At 35.4% G+C, this 16,394-nt stretch overlaps 1 protein-coding gene across 12 annotated transcripts in view; it reads right to left on the bottom strand.

The window, feature by feature from the left end:
* LRRC4C (leucine rich repeat containing 4C) overlaps positions 1-16,394 on the bottom strand; it is a 485,302-nt gene that overhangs the window by 192,795 nt on the left and 276,113 nt on the right. For 9 of the 12 annotated variants that reach the window (XM_039731022.1, XM_039731021.1, XM_039731016.1 and 6 more), the window contains one exon: positions 13,778-13,914. The exons of the other annotated variants lie outside the window; for them this stretch is intronic. The gene's annotated coding sequence lies outside the window, so the exon portion shown is untranslated. The remainder of the gene's footprint in view (positions 1-13,777; positions 13,915-16,394) is intronic. 12 annotated transcript variants of the gene reach the window in all.

Consider the following 16,394-nt stretch of genomic DNA (forward strand, 5'->3'; position numbering starts at 1 on the left):
TCTTGGCTGGAGGCTCAGTGGGTATCTCAGACTGCAGTTACATCTCCAGAAATGCAAGGTCAGAGGAGTAACTTATCAGTCTTAGTTCCCAAGGCAAGGCTTTCACTAGCAACTCTTCAAAACAAAACTACATACACAGCAGAATTACATCTCTCCTGGAATTCTTTTCATCCTAACAAAATTTATTCCTGAGATGACTCAACTTGCATAGAAGACAGAAGATACGATGCTTGAGCTGTCTTATGACCTGTTAAGATCCAGTCTGATGGGTCAGTTGTATCATTTCACAAGCACATCTTTAAAAATGTCATCAGCAAAGGAAGAAAAAAAAAAATGAAATATTTTAGTTGTTTGGGTTGGTTTCTTCCCCCCACCCCTCTTCTACATGGAACAAGCAGCATTTTAACAAAAGAAGGCAGTACTGAAATATGTGTCTATGTCTGTACATAAGAAAAGCAAATCATTGGTTATCAGCTTGGATATGCCACGCTTCATCTGATCATTGCTAGATGTGAGCAATGAAAACAGAGTTAATGTTCCATAGAGAAAGCCGAAGTGACAGTAATGCCCAGGAATGGACTTTTACACAAAGAACTCACTGAAAAAGCTCAAATGTCAAGTGTAACAGAAGTTTACATTACTTCAGGTTTTTGACTTATAGCCCATGCTTCCTTTTTTTCTATCCATACAAACACATGGAGTAACACAACTCAAAAATCTGGTTAAGCATAGCACTTTGTTTTTCATCATTATCTGCACAGTGAACAATCAGGACTCCCAATGTGTGTGAAAATTCCTTGGAGAAAATAACTCTTATTCTCCCGCCTTCATGGGCGGCACGTGCCTCAAGGATGGACAGATCACAGCACAGGCAAAATTCACTTGGACCTGATATTGTTAATGGTCCTTGCCTGAACCAGAAACTGAGTAAATTCCAAAGTAGTTTCTTAGTGTTTAGCCTTTGCCTATTCCCTACTGGAAAAGAATTTGTATTTAAAGCTTCAGCAGATCCCCACAGCAAAGCTTGTGCTCAGTTTCTCCAGACATTTCATAGTATTACCCAGCCTGACCCATCTGTCCTAATGCACTATCTCTTTATGAAATGCATTAAAATACTGAGATCTGTAAACATCATGGTCAATCATAACACAGAAAATATATATGAAAGAAAACATGTTTTCATAATTAAACTAGAATGAGAAAAAGGAAAAGAAAACCCAGAAAACTTACCAAAAAAACAACACAAAAATCAAAACCAGGCTTCTCCATAAGCTGAATTACATCTGTTTACACACAGCTCTGTGGCTAAGGTGGTGGGCTCACAGGCTTTAAAATACAGCAGAATTTAATCCTTCTTTTATAAATGCCTATGACCTATTAGAAATCACGGGCCTGATTTTCAGAGATACTGAGCCAGTCTCTTCCATTTACTTTACCCTGAGATGTGTGTGCTCAGTCAATGCTCCTAGAAATCAAAATCCAGTAACTTTATATTAATGACCAGATTCTCTGCCTTCACATAAAGTACACTGATTTATATTGGCTGAGGCTGTTTCTCATGCTGTTTTTCTGGATACTGCAACCTCTCTGCTTACAGTAAAATAGAAATAAGATAAAAAAATACAGAGATAAGATAGATAAATAAGATAAATTAAACAATAGATTAAAATAGACATATTAGACTACTACTGGACTGCTCCCTCCCTCCTCTCCTGAAGCTCATGCTGCTGCCTTCTTCATTTGCCTTTGGCAAACTGCCACTGCCAACTCCTTCTTACTCCCTGGTTTCCAAATGCAGTCAGCCTGACTGGATACAAGCTGACTGCAGGACATGCAAAGCCTTTGCACTGAAATTCTCAGTTCCTTGATCTACACACACATTTGCAGAGTGGCAGTAAACAGAATCAGCTAAATCAGCTATACTGTATCACAAAATTTATTACTTGACTTCATGATACTGAAATACCAGATTTTCAAAGGTCACTGTTCATGTAAATCTTCATAATATTCAGCCAATTTACGTGAGAAGAATATTTCCCTGTCTCCCATGGTTTGTATATACACACTAATTTTTTCTTTTGGAGTTACACACCCAATTGGTACTTGGTAGGTTTACCTTTTGGCCTATGAAAATTTGCCTCAGAATGATACAGCATGATATGGAAACAATTAAGATTTTCCACTCAATATCTACCAGAGGTTTTCCAGCATCTGATAATAAGCTGACATGATTGAATGATTGCAAGAGACTATTGAGGACCTGTAATTTTCCTAAACTCTCAGACTGCGAGTTTAGGAAATTCCCCACAGTAAGTATCACAAGGGAAATTATACTTTACACGTCACCTCTTCCAAAACTCATTTCTCTATTTGCATGCACTGTATAACTATAAAAAAAAAAAAAAAAGGCATTTAATTCTGGAAAGATGAAATATCTGTTGTGTAAGTAGGAATTGTAGGAATCCTTAATCCTAGTTCTAAGGTATTGTATTGAAGTGAAACAGATGCAGACAGAAACTCCTGAAAAGCTATGCCAGAAAAAGCTGTTTCCCCTGCAATTCAGGATATGAGTGTGCTTGTGCACTGTTGTACAATTTGTTTTGATTGGACAGACATTCACTTATTCCACTAGATTGGTTCTGGAGGGGCCCAGAGGAGTTGTGTGTGGCCGTGACACATGGAGCTCCTCTGTAAAAAGAATGTTTTTCAATTGCATATCTATGTTTCAATGAAGGAGAGAGAGAGAGAAGATGCAGTTTTCTATTTTCCCCTACTTTGCATTACTTGTCAAATGAAAAAAAAAAAATCTCACTTTGTCAAGTCTATACATTTTTTCCCCCTTAACTGTAAAGAAAGATGATACAGAATTCGAAGATTTCCACAACTAACAAACCAAGTCTGAATTCTCTATCTTTTCTCTGTTAGACTCATGTCTCTCATCCATGAAGAGGGAGAGTCCTCAAGTCCTCAACTTTCTGACACACTTGCTGACACACTTGCTGACACACTCATGTTACCCAGCCCCTCTAGAAATGGCTGCTCTTTGTTACAGATTTTAGTTTCCGGTCATCACACTTCCTACTTGAGCTGCTAAAATGACCTTTAAACAGTATTAGTAACCAGCAGCTGGCCATCAGAATAGTTTTAATTTTTCACTATGCAGATCTTATACCTGCCATCATCTACCACCAATGTTATCTACCTCACTTATTTAACACCTAGCTTCTATGTCCAATTTCTCTTCATTTTCTCATGTAAAATGATTTCACTCCCCTACAGTGAATGTTTATATACATAAGGATTTAAATTGGCTGAATTAACTGAGCTAATTTCTGTTTGGTACCATCTATCTAATTTACCTCACAGAGTTGTAAAATGAAACAACTCTGTATTTTAACTATATAAATAAAAACAGAGCAAAAAAACCCCACAAACATTAAAACATAATATTGGTTCAATTGCTTCAGTGTGATGGGGTTTTTACTTATAGGCTGTGTGAAATTATAAAACTACTTGATAATGTATTTAAAAATTGGACTTCAATGTTAAAGACTTTGGGCCCAAATTAATTTCAAAAAATGACCTAACCCCTTTTTAGGTCTGCAGAGCTGGTGATTTTAACAACTTGAATCTCCAGACTTGAGAAGATATCTCTTCCCAGCATGGATATACTTATAGCCATGTGAGTTTTAGCAGTTGGTCTTTAGTGCTGTTTCAGTTGATGATTCACTTATTCTGTAGGTAGAAATAAGTATAGCTAATGAGATCACAGAAACATTCTGACAGCTTTGATGTGAATACAATCCCTATATTAAGAGCAGTGTGTGGAGGAGTAAAGGGTGGGATGTTCTCACTTGTAATTTGAAATAAATTTGGTGGATCTCAGCACAGTGCTTAGCAGACTGATGTTCAGAAAAATCACCAGTCAAACTAAAATGGGCACCATTCTTAGCAACAGCAGCAAAAAGTAACGATTAAATGGGCACAGCAAGATCAAAACAGACTTGCCATGAATTTGCTGAAAGGAAAGTGTCTTTGGAAATTTAATGTCAATCCCATCTGTACAATGAAACCATGGTCAAGACAACATCCTTAATGGCATAAACTTCAGATGGCCTAACTGCCTTGCTCTATTGACTTCAGGAAAGTGGTGCTATTTTACAGAAAGTTTTCAAAAAATATTACTAGTTACCTACCACCTAAACATTTTATTTTGTCTTGTATGTCTATGCTAATTTAATGGTGTTTGTCTCAGAGGAAAACCCTTAAGAAGCTATTATGGTCCTCCACCCATGAACTACTCTGCTAATGGACAGTTTTTTGAGGTGCACTGTATTTGTCTTGCAGCTCTCAGATACAGGAAGATTTCGGCACTGGTCATACCAGTATCAGAAATTTTGTGACCCTTTTTTTCAGAATAAAATAAGAAAACCCACTTTTTATGTAACCACTGTCATCCACCACAGAATAAGTGAGCAGCACACTGGCTGTATGAAAACTCCTTCTCATATCTGAATGGAAAGGAGACTAAACTTAGAATAGAGCATTACAGTTTTACTCTCCACACTCTTCAAAAAACCCAGTAACAGCATGAAAATTTTAATGTGATGCAAACATTTCATAAATTAATAGTATTAAAGCAAATTTCCTTTAGAGGAATAAAGCTTCTAAGCTCACTCTGGAATGACAGGAATGGGAATAGGTCTGAAGACAACTTGGGCAAATGAAACACACTCTGATCAGCCCCAAACAACATGATACTACCCTCATCTCCCTCTTCCTTTCATTTGGATCTACTTTGACAGCATGACATCTAAAAGCCTTTACCACAGTCCACACCATGACAAAACTTGCAGTTTTGTTATCTTCCTCTCATGCTTTGTCTCTCCTTCAGAAGACTCTGATTCCCTATTATTCTAAATATAGGAACCTTTAAAGTGCCAATGAATTGCATAAAAATCTATTGACCCTGGACTAAACTCGCCCTTGATAGGAGACCTACCCTGCATTTGTGATTGCAAAGAAGAAGGAAAAAAAAATGGTAAAGCCTGCAGTTTTAGGGAAGTGTAATGGACCTAAATCTTGCTTTGTAAAATCATTTAGGACGAACAGGTTGTTTATTAAGCTAAGGTTCCTTTAACACAATTCTTAATTTACATCTATTAAATTTTTACATTTCTAACAAACAAGAGCATGCAAATACAAAAGCTGAACAAAAGCATTCATTTCTTCCTTATGATCCCACCTGCTTGTTACTCTGAAAGGAGTTCTAATGTTAAAAAGCTGCACACAGCCTCCCAGTAATTAGACTCAGTTTCACAGTCTGTCTTTATTTCCTTTTTCACCAGCAGCTAAAGGATTGACGGTAGCCTAATTCAGTGAGAGGGCAATTTCTCAGAGCACTAAAAAGATAATAATTACAGAACACTGGCTTGGACTAGGTCCACACACTGTCTATGTACACCTCTTGCATCTGTTGTGAAGGACAGATGAAAGAATGCGGAGCTGGATGCCATACTACGAAATGTGAGTGAATTCAGTGCTGCATTTCACAAAACCACTGTGAAATTAGTTTGCTTCACTTTTCTCTCCACTCTGCTATTTTAGTTTTTTTCTTGTTTTGTTATATAAGGTATGCACTTTGCTAGATCTATAGCTCTCTAAAATTACAGGAATCGTCTCATGAGTGATTTTCCCCATCATATTGGCAGTAACTCAGAAAAAGCACTACAGCAAACATTATGGGTTTAACTTCCTTATTTACTTTTACAAAACCAAAGTTCTAATGGCCCAAATCTGTAAAGCTTCAGTAAGAATCTGAAAATTTTCTATTAATGAAATTGCTAAAGAAACATGAATGTATCTAATGCTATCAACTACTGCTAACAAGGAATCCTAACCGTAGTGAGCAAGTTCTCATTTGTCAAGAAACAAGAGGAACCAGATTAATAATAATACTAAAATGTAACAGAACACTGTATTTTGATATTAGCATGAAATGCAAGACTATATTCTGAGAATTTCTCAAGTAATCTGGTACAAATTGTTTAGACATAAGAAGTCTAGTGGATTAAAACCTTACATGTGGAAACAGGACAAATAGATCAGTGGCCAGTAAAATATTTCTATAAATTTAGAGTCCAGTATTTTTCCAGGCATACACATTTCACAGAATTCAAATCAGTAATTTGTTATTTTTAAATTCAATTTGTTGCTGTTATCCATATATCTAAAAAACCCCCAAACCTGTAACTTGCATATGTGAGTCCCATAGTGCAAAAATTCATCATAAAGCCTGATAGATGGGTGGATAGTTAAACTGTATTTTAGTGAATTCATGTTAGTTAAAGTTAAATCACATAGACAGACTGAGTCTTGAAATGAAGGTATTCACAAGCTTATCTATCATAAGTAATCAAATTTCCCAAATCAATGCAGTTTATATAAAAATTAGAAACACAAAAATCTCTGTCAGCAGTCAATGATGAACAATGATACTAATTCTGGCGGCAGCCATGGTAAGAAGTTGTTCCAGTAGTGCAGGTGCAGATACGAGCAGCATCATGCTAACTTTTTATAAATACAGATGAACTGGACAGTAACTGATGAGGAACAAGAACACAGCAGACAAAGTACAGGAAGCTACCAATCTAGAGAACAATGGATCTCTGTACACCAGCAGTTTGCACATCAAAGAAAACCATTCCATGTACCATGAAAAGAAAAGGTGTAAAGAGACCTTGTGAACAAGTCAGCTATAAAGACATTTGCGACAAATTCAATGAAAACGTAAAGGTTGGTATGGGAGGAAAACCTATATGGGACGAAAAGAACCCAGGAGGCAACTTCACACTTAACAAAAAAAAGCTGCATTTTCAAATGTGGTCTACTACTTTTGGTAATGTAGGGGCAAATTTCTTCCAAGCACAAACAAGCAGATGTTTGATAGAGAGAAACAATATAGCAACTGAATTCCAAATAAAGGTTAGTATACCTAAAAGCTAGTATAGCTAATTAAATAATTTTCCAGCATTATTATTACATGCAATCTTTAAACTATTTTTTCCATAAATCTCAGCATGTCACAAACATTTCCATATTCTCTATATAGTTGCATGGGTTACACATAAATTAAAATATATTTCTGAAGTCAACTACAACAGAGAAATAAGTGGGTAAGTGTTGGATTGCAAAGACATAACTAAAAATCTGAATTTCTCCATGTGCAAAATAGTTAATAGCCATCTTATTATACTTGCTTCTGCTGTAGTGTCTTCTGTTTACATGCCTTAACACTTAGCCAGTTGCATCAATAACATGACTTAATTTCTATTACCTTTTTCTGAACATAGTCCTAAAACTCAAGTACATGCCAGTTGCACTTGGAGCTAACTTGTTGACAAAAATAACTTTTGCCATATGAATATCCATCATTCAGAAGCTGGAATGATCACTAATACCATTTAAAAATGTAAAAAGATAATTATTTTTCATAATTCTCTATATAACATGAATAGAATAATCTAGAAGGCAAAAAATGAGCTTCCAGTTACTTCAGTCAATCACTTATTAATGAAAAAATCCTTAAAAATGTTAATTTGAAATATACTTTTATGTAGTATATTAAATATACAGAATTTATTTTATTTATCAATTACAGTACCCACATATGAAAATATAGGAACTGATTTCCTGAAATGCTTACTGTCTTAGCTTCTACTGCCTTTGGATTTGTATGAAATCAACACTGCTGGAAATCAGGTCAATGGATCCAATGCATAACCTCCTGAAACTAATATATCCCCCTAGAAGAAACAGGCATTAGCTCAGGGTAGGAAGAAGCATTTTCTGTACTTCACTCACAAGCCCTTATATTCCCAAATCCAAATTGAATAGGTTTTTTTACAGTTAAAGAAATACATGAGCCTACTGAGGGTCTTATTGACCCAGTAGGCTCTAAAAAAATCCCTGATGCTTTCTTGGCACTTGCTATCACTTGTGACCTTTATTTTCTAAGAAGGATTATCATTACCGCCTTGCATTCTACTGTTCCCTACAGGATATCACCAGCCATATGTCAGCCTTGCTCAGGGGGTTCTCATGTACAACTCAAACAATTCTGCACCTAGTTCTAGTGTTTACTGAAAATTATGCCCATTTCTTTCTGTATTAATTCCTTCTGTTTCAATTCAATGTAGACTTCTAATATGCATTTAACGCACAATAACTAATATAAAATACAGAGACCTGCTGGTATCAGTAATTTAAAAGCACTTAATTTTCATTAAATCGCACACAAGGCCAGATTTGTGAATCAAGACAGTAGAAGATACTATTTTTAAAGACCTTTCTAGCCTTGCAACTAATTATACTGATCATATAACAGTTTGCGTGATGTTCCTATGATAATGCACTTAACCATGAAGCTTTGATCTTCCCTTACACCCTCCACTTTGCTCATTAATTCACCTTCACAGTCTATAATACTGTCTCATAAGCCATGACAGAGACTCTTTATATTTATTTCAGTAGTCCTCAATCCCATGATGTGGGAAATTTTCATTCCTGAGTCTCTAAGTTTTGATATTCTATGATTTTGCAATGTTGGAAATATGAAGGGTTGTGGGTAACAAAAAAGAAAGAAAAATAAAATATATGCATATATGGAAGAGAAAGAAGTTATGCATTGAGTGGTTTGGATCTCAAATTGTAAGACCTCTATGTGCAGACCAATAACAGAAACAAAAATCATAAGATTATTTTGCTACTTAATTATGCTATATTCCAAGACAGTGCCTGTTATCATATCTAGGTTGAAACACATGGCTGGTTATCTTATTATCAGTCTGGTTTGGTTTTTTGAAGTGTGGTGAGGGAGTTGTGAATTAAAGAAATGAGGTATTATTAAGAACTGTAAAAGTTCTAAACTTGTATCAGTGCATTCAGTAGCTTTAACAGTACTGATCATTTTCCTAAGCAATGTTATTTGTTTCCTGATAAATGGAAACTTGAGAGGAGTCTTCCATAATAACAGTGTCATGTCCTTCCACAGGGAGTTTAGACTGTAGGAGGTTCCAAGTACAATGTTTGATTAGCAGTATAATGATGTAGCTTCATGTGAAATCTACCTGGAATGGCAACAAGAAGAGTGAAGAGGAATGGTCATTTGAGTCACAAAGTTATCGTCACAACGTAGGCAATGTAGTGCACAGTACAGTCCAGGCAATGCAGTCCACACCTTCAATCAGAAGCAGAGCTGGCCAAAAACCTCATATGCCTTAGGGGACACACAATACCCACATATTTACCCTAAATATTTTAGACACTGTGGGAAATGCAAAACATCAATCTCATGTATTTCAACTGGAATTCTGCTCCAATTTCACTTGTGAAAATTTCCTCTTGGACTACATTAAAAAAGCAATATAAAGAAAATAAGATGGATGTAAAATACTAATGCTTATAATATTTCCATTTCTCTAAATATTTTCTTCCTGAATAATTAATTTTAGTATTTACAGGACATCTTATAATCCAACGTACATTTACATATTGAGAGGCATTTCTGTTGTCTTTTAAATACAACTATTATAGTTCAATTTTTAATTTAAAATTATATGAAGTTAAAAATCCAATACCCTGGAACATTTCAGGTTTCCTCTGCTTTTACATTTCATTATAATTAAAATACAGTCCAAGTTTTCTAGAGATTTTCAAACAGTATTGAAAGACATGGATTCAGTGGCAAATGAGATCTATGAAAAAGAAGAAAACCCATGGGAAAAGTTTTAACCAGAAATATAGGATGTCTTGAGGTCCAGGATAAAGTTCTACTGTTCTCAAATGTTATTAAGCAAGAGCTCAAGAGAACATAATCCCACAATCACATCAGTGAAATGTGCCAGCAGAAGCAGTGGGCCAGCCCCAGAGTAGAAAGCAGATTGACCTTTCTGCAGATGAACAGTAACAAGCAGGTGTCATCATTACTGGCTGCAAGAATTTATACTATCTTCCAAAATACCTTCACCTGCTGATGGCAGGTCAGTTCCTTGAGAACCAACTGAGCACTTTCAGCCAGTTCTTCACATTCTGGAATAACATTCCTCTTGAATGTCACATAAGGTGACACAAAAGTGTTTCAAATATTTTAAAATGTGTTTGCTTTAGCTTTTTGCTTTTGACATTTGGACTTCTGTACTTATGCTATTTTTGCCCTCCTCCTTTGGTCAACACAGTAATTAGTTTCTTCCTGCTTCTAAGTATGAGAAGTTAAAGAGTACCAGTAACCACTGATACAGAAGTTTTTAACATTTCTCACCTAAGAATAGAAGCTGTTACTAAAATAGCTGTTGCTTTGAAATTAATTCAGTTAGAACGTCTTATGCAGGAAGGAGTATTTTCCAAGAAGTTAAGGATATATGAATCTATGATTGCAAGGCTACAATTTCAGATTTTTCAAGCATCAATCATTAAGCCTAGTACATTCACGGTGAATCTGATCCTCTGGAGCACATTAAAGCCTAATTATTGACAACATTTTTCACACTTCACATCAGAGGATTTTGAGGACTATGCAATCTGGATTACAAAATCACAAAGTTGCAAAGTACTGAGCCATTATTTTCAATTGCTGCTTTGTACATAAACCTGGAGAACATTCTAGCATTGTATCTGCTTTTCTGACAGTGCTTTGGTTGTCATCCTTTTCCTAGGGAAAACTCCAAGGGAATTTTGCTGATGCAGATGGCAAACTGTAAGAGGGCCAAGGTTGATCAGATCCAATTCATTATGCAGCATGAGTATGAAATTTTGAAAATAAATGTTATTTATTCGTGATCCTTTGATGGTTTATAACAGCCATTATTTGAAATGTTTGCCTTATCTTCCCTCAAAAAAGGTTAGTTGCCTAAGACTTTGAGATGCATTCTGGAATTTGACCCATAATAACACAATTACTAAGGCACTTCTAGTTATCTCCTAAGTGATGGAAGGTTCAGCTCAGCCTAAGGGTTTTCTGAGAATTAGTTGAAAATATTTTCTCCGTTGTAAATAAATTGTAGATGGGCCGAGTCATTCAGAAAGCAGATTAGTTTTACATAAGCCCACTGCTGTCCAAAAGATAGGAAAATTTTAAAGTTACACCAGCTGAAGATGATAAAGTTACTTTTTGCTGTAAGACTTTTATAAAGAACTTGTTGCTAAAGTACATATAACGTACCGAATTTTTTTGCATTAAAATTTGTCATAAATTCCAATTTCTGCTTCCATTACAATAATATGTTTAAACACAGACATTATTTAAAGCTAAGCCACCCATGAAAAAAATGGCAATATGATAACAAGTGTATTTAGTGCGCTGTATTTTAAATATTCTAGGCTTGTGCAATTTATGTCCAATATTAGATAATGAGTTCTGTTGATCCTGGAGAACCTGCACACCTACCATATGAGATGGAGAGGGAAAATAAATTGATTACTGCTGTAATACATCTCTGCACTATCATGGCAAGCTACAGTGGGTTAACCCTGGCTGGATACCAGCTGTCCCTGAAACCTTGCTATCACTCCCCTCCTCAGCTGGACAGGTGGATCTGCTCCACCACAGGCTGCAGAGAAATCTCTGCTCTGGTGCCTGGAGCACCTCCTCCTCCTCATTCTTCACTGACCCCAAAACACAAAATAATTCGGATCTACTGAGCTCTTTCCTTCATGTATTCTCTCTTGTCACTGCTGCTGCCTATTGTGCGGGTGGGGTTCTTATCCCTTTCTTAAAACGTATCTCAGAGGCACCACCACCACGGCTGGGGGGTTAGTGGTGGGTCCATCCTGGAGCCTGATGGCATCAGCTCCATTAGACACAGAGGGAATCTCTGGCAGCTTCCCACAGAAACCATCTCTTTAACCCTTCAACTACCAAAACCTCACCATGCAACCCTAGTTCACAAGTCTTAATTTTATACAGAAGATAACAGTATGGGTAATTAGATAATATAAACACCATGTATGCCATTTGTGCTTTCTCAAGCATTATAAAAACCTATATATTTCAAGCAGAGGCTTGTAGAATGTTAATTTTAATCCATACACAACAATTCTCTTCTGCAGTGCAAAAAAACAATCCCAGAATGTATCTTAAAAAAATATGTCTGTAAATATAAGACTGACATTGGTACTACCTATATCCAGACATACGATTTGATTAATTTTATGTAGTGGCCAAAAAAGCTGCTGGTATGACTATTCAGCAAATATTACTGTTAAAAAACAAACACACACGCACAAAATAACTCCACCAAAACAGGAAAACCAGAACCAACGAAGCAACCAAAAATACACACCAAACAACAAAAACCTGAAGCTCTAAGACATACAAAAATAAATGAGCAGAATTCTGCCCTGCAGGTGGCATACAGATTTCAGACAGGACTCCTTACAGACAAGTGGCAGCAATAGAACAAATACCTACAGTGATATGTTAGTTTTAATTATTTTTTTTCTCTACAGGGAAGAGAACAGAGGACTCAATATCTATTCAGACAGGTTTGTATCCATGATGCTTTCACATTTATTTTGAAAATTTACTATCTTTTTTTTTAATTTTGGCTTTAAATTAGTATCAACCAATGAAAATGAATTCTAATTAAACTCATCACCAGCATTACAAGTTCTCCAATTGTATTCCACCAACAAACCAAAAACTTTCTTCAAGCATGTCTCAGCAGTCTCCAAAAGATGACAGTCACCACTGCCCAGTAATTTCTAGTAGGGTTATTCCACATGATAGTAACATTCTACTATAAAGCATACTAAGAACTGCTCTTCAATAAAATGGTTTTCTATACTTTTGAAAATACTAAAAAACCCCAAATTATTCTTCAGAAGAAAACAATGTTCTTGATTTTTACAGACTGTCACTCTTTGCGAGGAAAAAAAGATAACTGAAAAAAAATCCTGATATTCTTATAATACCATGATTTCTAATTTTGTTAGGGTTGGCTTTTTTTTATCTTTAAAGAGTTTTTTAAGATCTGGATGGATGGAACTCAAAATGCAAAATAATTCTCACATAATAGCCTAATTGCATGTAGGATAAAGTCTCAAAAAGTGCTAGTACAAGGAAAAACAAACTGATTCTTAACCTCCAAAATGTTTCAAAATTTATTTATCTATATGAAAAATGCATATGTAAAATTCTCATTTCACTGCCAGTAGCCATCAGAATTCCCTTTTCACAATCACGACTGCACAAAAAAAGGCAAAAAGTGAAAAATCAGATTGAAAAATGTTCTGTACCCTAAATGTATCTCATTATTCAGTATTCCTCTGTACAAATACAAAATACAGGACTGTGCTCCTGTCAGCACACACTAATGGTTTAATAAAAAATTCCGTGTTTATTGCACCCCAAAACCCTGGGAATGCACACAGACTTCTCTGACTGTTAATGATTAACGCTTAGCTCTACTTTATCCATTAAGCACAAACAAATGACTACAAGACTGACACAGATGAGTCACAATAAATTCATTCCCTATAATTTGCATCTGCTATCAGTGGAGAACCTAGAGTTTCAAACTTAAAAGTCATTTTGAGATCTGTCATAAACACTGATAACCAACCACCCATTTATACACTTTTTTTCTTATAAAACCTTGTGTGAATATTTGAAAAGCAAGAACAGGTAAGAACAAAGTTTGGGAAGAAGAGAATAGTAGGCCTTAATAGACACACAGTATTAATGAATGAAAGAGTGGAAGGAAAATAATTTTTAGTTTACCTGTGCTCAGTAATTCACGGCACTGTTAATTGTCCTTCATGTCAAAGTGAAGTGTATTTATTTTCCAGAAAGTTACAGTGTCTTAGGATATGTCCATATTAACAATCTCCATTGCACATTCCTTTTTTTCTGGCAACCTGTGCATGTTGATGGGGGAAAAAAATCATTTCATGTTGTGGTGTATCTCATACTGACAGAGCATGAGCTTTAGAATGAACATAAAAATCTTGTTAATAAATATGAAACAAAAACACCTCTAAAGCGCAAGCAGTTGAAATTTCTTAGGCAGACCACCTAAAACATACCGTCCATAAACAAAGAAAATGAAAGCAAATTCATGTGGTTTTGACTTGGAATTATATTCTGTTCTGCTTCTCTTAACAGTAATTTTAATAATAATTTGAAACCTGTTCTTGAGACACAACAAGGTGCATAGTCTATGCTACAGTCATTATCCCATTTACCAGACAAATACTTGCCAATTCACATTAGAACTCAATGACAAAGGAAAATCATTATCCTTTTCTGAACTGCATACATCGAAATGCAGCTGGTTATTTTATTATGGGTTGGGTTTTTCTAATGTTTATAGCATTTTATAGCACTTGCCAGGAGCTCTGCATTCAAGGCCAAATATACAATGCTAGGGAGCACTTGGGAACTTGGAAATTCTCTGTGCACAAACTCTCTCTGACAATAGAGATACTTCCTGACAGGAATTAAATGCTGGGTATCATCACCATGACATACATAAATCTTCCCTACTAGATGCAGATCCGAACAGTATTTTTTTTCTTTTTCCACCTAGGACAAGTTTTTCATCGTACAGATTCCACTGCAGTTTTATATATGTGTGACAGTCATTAATGGTTACTTATTTATTTTGTTAATCTGGAGCTACTTTATAGTACTTATAGGACCTACTACTTTATAGTAGTAGTTACTTTGCTGAAGAAAACAAAATTCTAAGGCAGGTATGTACTATGCTAATTTTGTACAATGTAGCTATTCAAATACCTGGAAAAGTAATTTCTCCTCTGAAGCAAAAAAATATCTGGCAGTAAACAGGGTGATCTCTAACTACTCAACAGATCACAGACATATTTGACAAGTTCATGCCAAACATCAAATATTTCCACAGAAAATACAAAATCACTTGAATACCAGAGGGTTCATTTCTTCTGTGTTCAGAGGCAATGTGTGAAGGAAAACTCAGAGATGAAAATATAGTAACATTCCTTAATCTGAGCTATTGTAATATTTGCAGTTTCTCCTATGTATCATATCAGCTACACATATAATACTTCTGAATTACTAAAATGGATGTATCTAGTTAATATGCAGTATGGATTTAAAATAAATGTTTTGAACACTTCTATCTTTTTTTCTCCTAAGAGTGATTTTCTATCCCAAAGACACATTATCAATTGCCTCTATTAGCTTATTGTGATCCAGTGGGTTTATTAATTAACTGTAAATTGTCTCTGCTGACTGCTTTCTATGTATATAAGATAGATTAGCTGTGGTACCTAGAAGAGCAAAATCATAATTTAAAACTTAACTGGAGGGGTCTAGTAGTCTCTTATCATCAGGAAGAATTTCTATTTGGGCACAGATGTTAAAAATACATTCTTTTTCAAATATAAAAATATAAATAGAAAAACTGAATTTTATACAAAAAATATAATAATACAACATAAAGGAAATAGAATATAAAAGGGAAAAAAACTGTCCATTCTTTGAAGCAGGAAAAAAACCCCTGCTTTATATATACACCTACACCACTGATATATTATTCATCTTCCATAATAAATGAGAATAATCAGGGGACAGAAATAGACACAAGAGAGAAAAACCCATCAGACACATTCACAGTCACAGATTATACCACAGCTTAATTTACTATTATGTAAGGGAAAACTAAAAAAAATCACAGCTGTTCTGAAACTTAATCAGCAGGATCGTTTGAAAACTTCCTTGTAGAAAGAGATTTTTCTCCTGCATGATCAGAATTTGGCCTAAAAACAGAAGGTATATATCATCTTAGGAATTATTATTACAAATTACTAGATTTTAAATTAACCTCCAACATTTTGCCTGCCATTAGTAGTTTATACTTGCCAAGGATGACGTGAACTACCTTTGGCAACAGTAGATGAAGGGATCAGACTGCATTTCAGTCTGCAAACTAGATCACATACTTTTCCTTTTTGTGCAGAGGCAGTGAAGATTATTCTATAATTACAGATGTTACAACCACCTCGTAGTAAACTGTTAAGGTAATTCTTCACTAAAAAAATTTCTTAATCTGTTTTCTGTTTTTTAATAGATCACAGAATCAATTAGCGTTGAATATTAATCCAACTTTACCAGCAGTTAGATGAGGTTTTTCAACAACTACTGAGAGCTCATACACCCATGTGCCATGAGGATGCTGGTAACTACCATCAGTCAATTCCTCTTCTGCTCTCAAACACAGTTCAGGGAAAGGGATGTTGGAACAGGAACTGGTGACAGAGTGACTCTGACTGCAGAGGTTCTGTTTCTAATTCACCCACATGTTCCAAATGGGTCACCAAGGGTGGAAATGGGTATTATGCTTAGAAAAGCACTGAGC

Source organism: Passer montanus, unplaced genomic scaffold, assembly GCF_014805655.1.
Source record: "Passer montanus isolate IOZ18808 unplaced genomic scaffold, ASM1480565v1 scaffold75, whole genome shotgun sequence".
NCBI classification, from domain to species: Eukaryota; Metazoa; Chordata; class Aves; order Passeriformes; family Passeridae; genus Passer; species Passer montanus.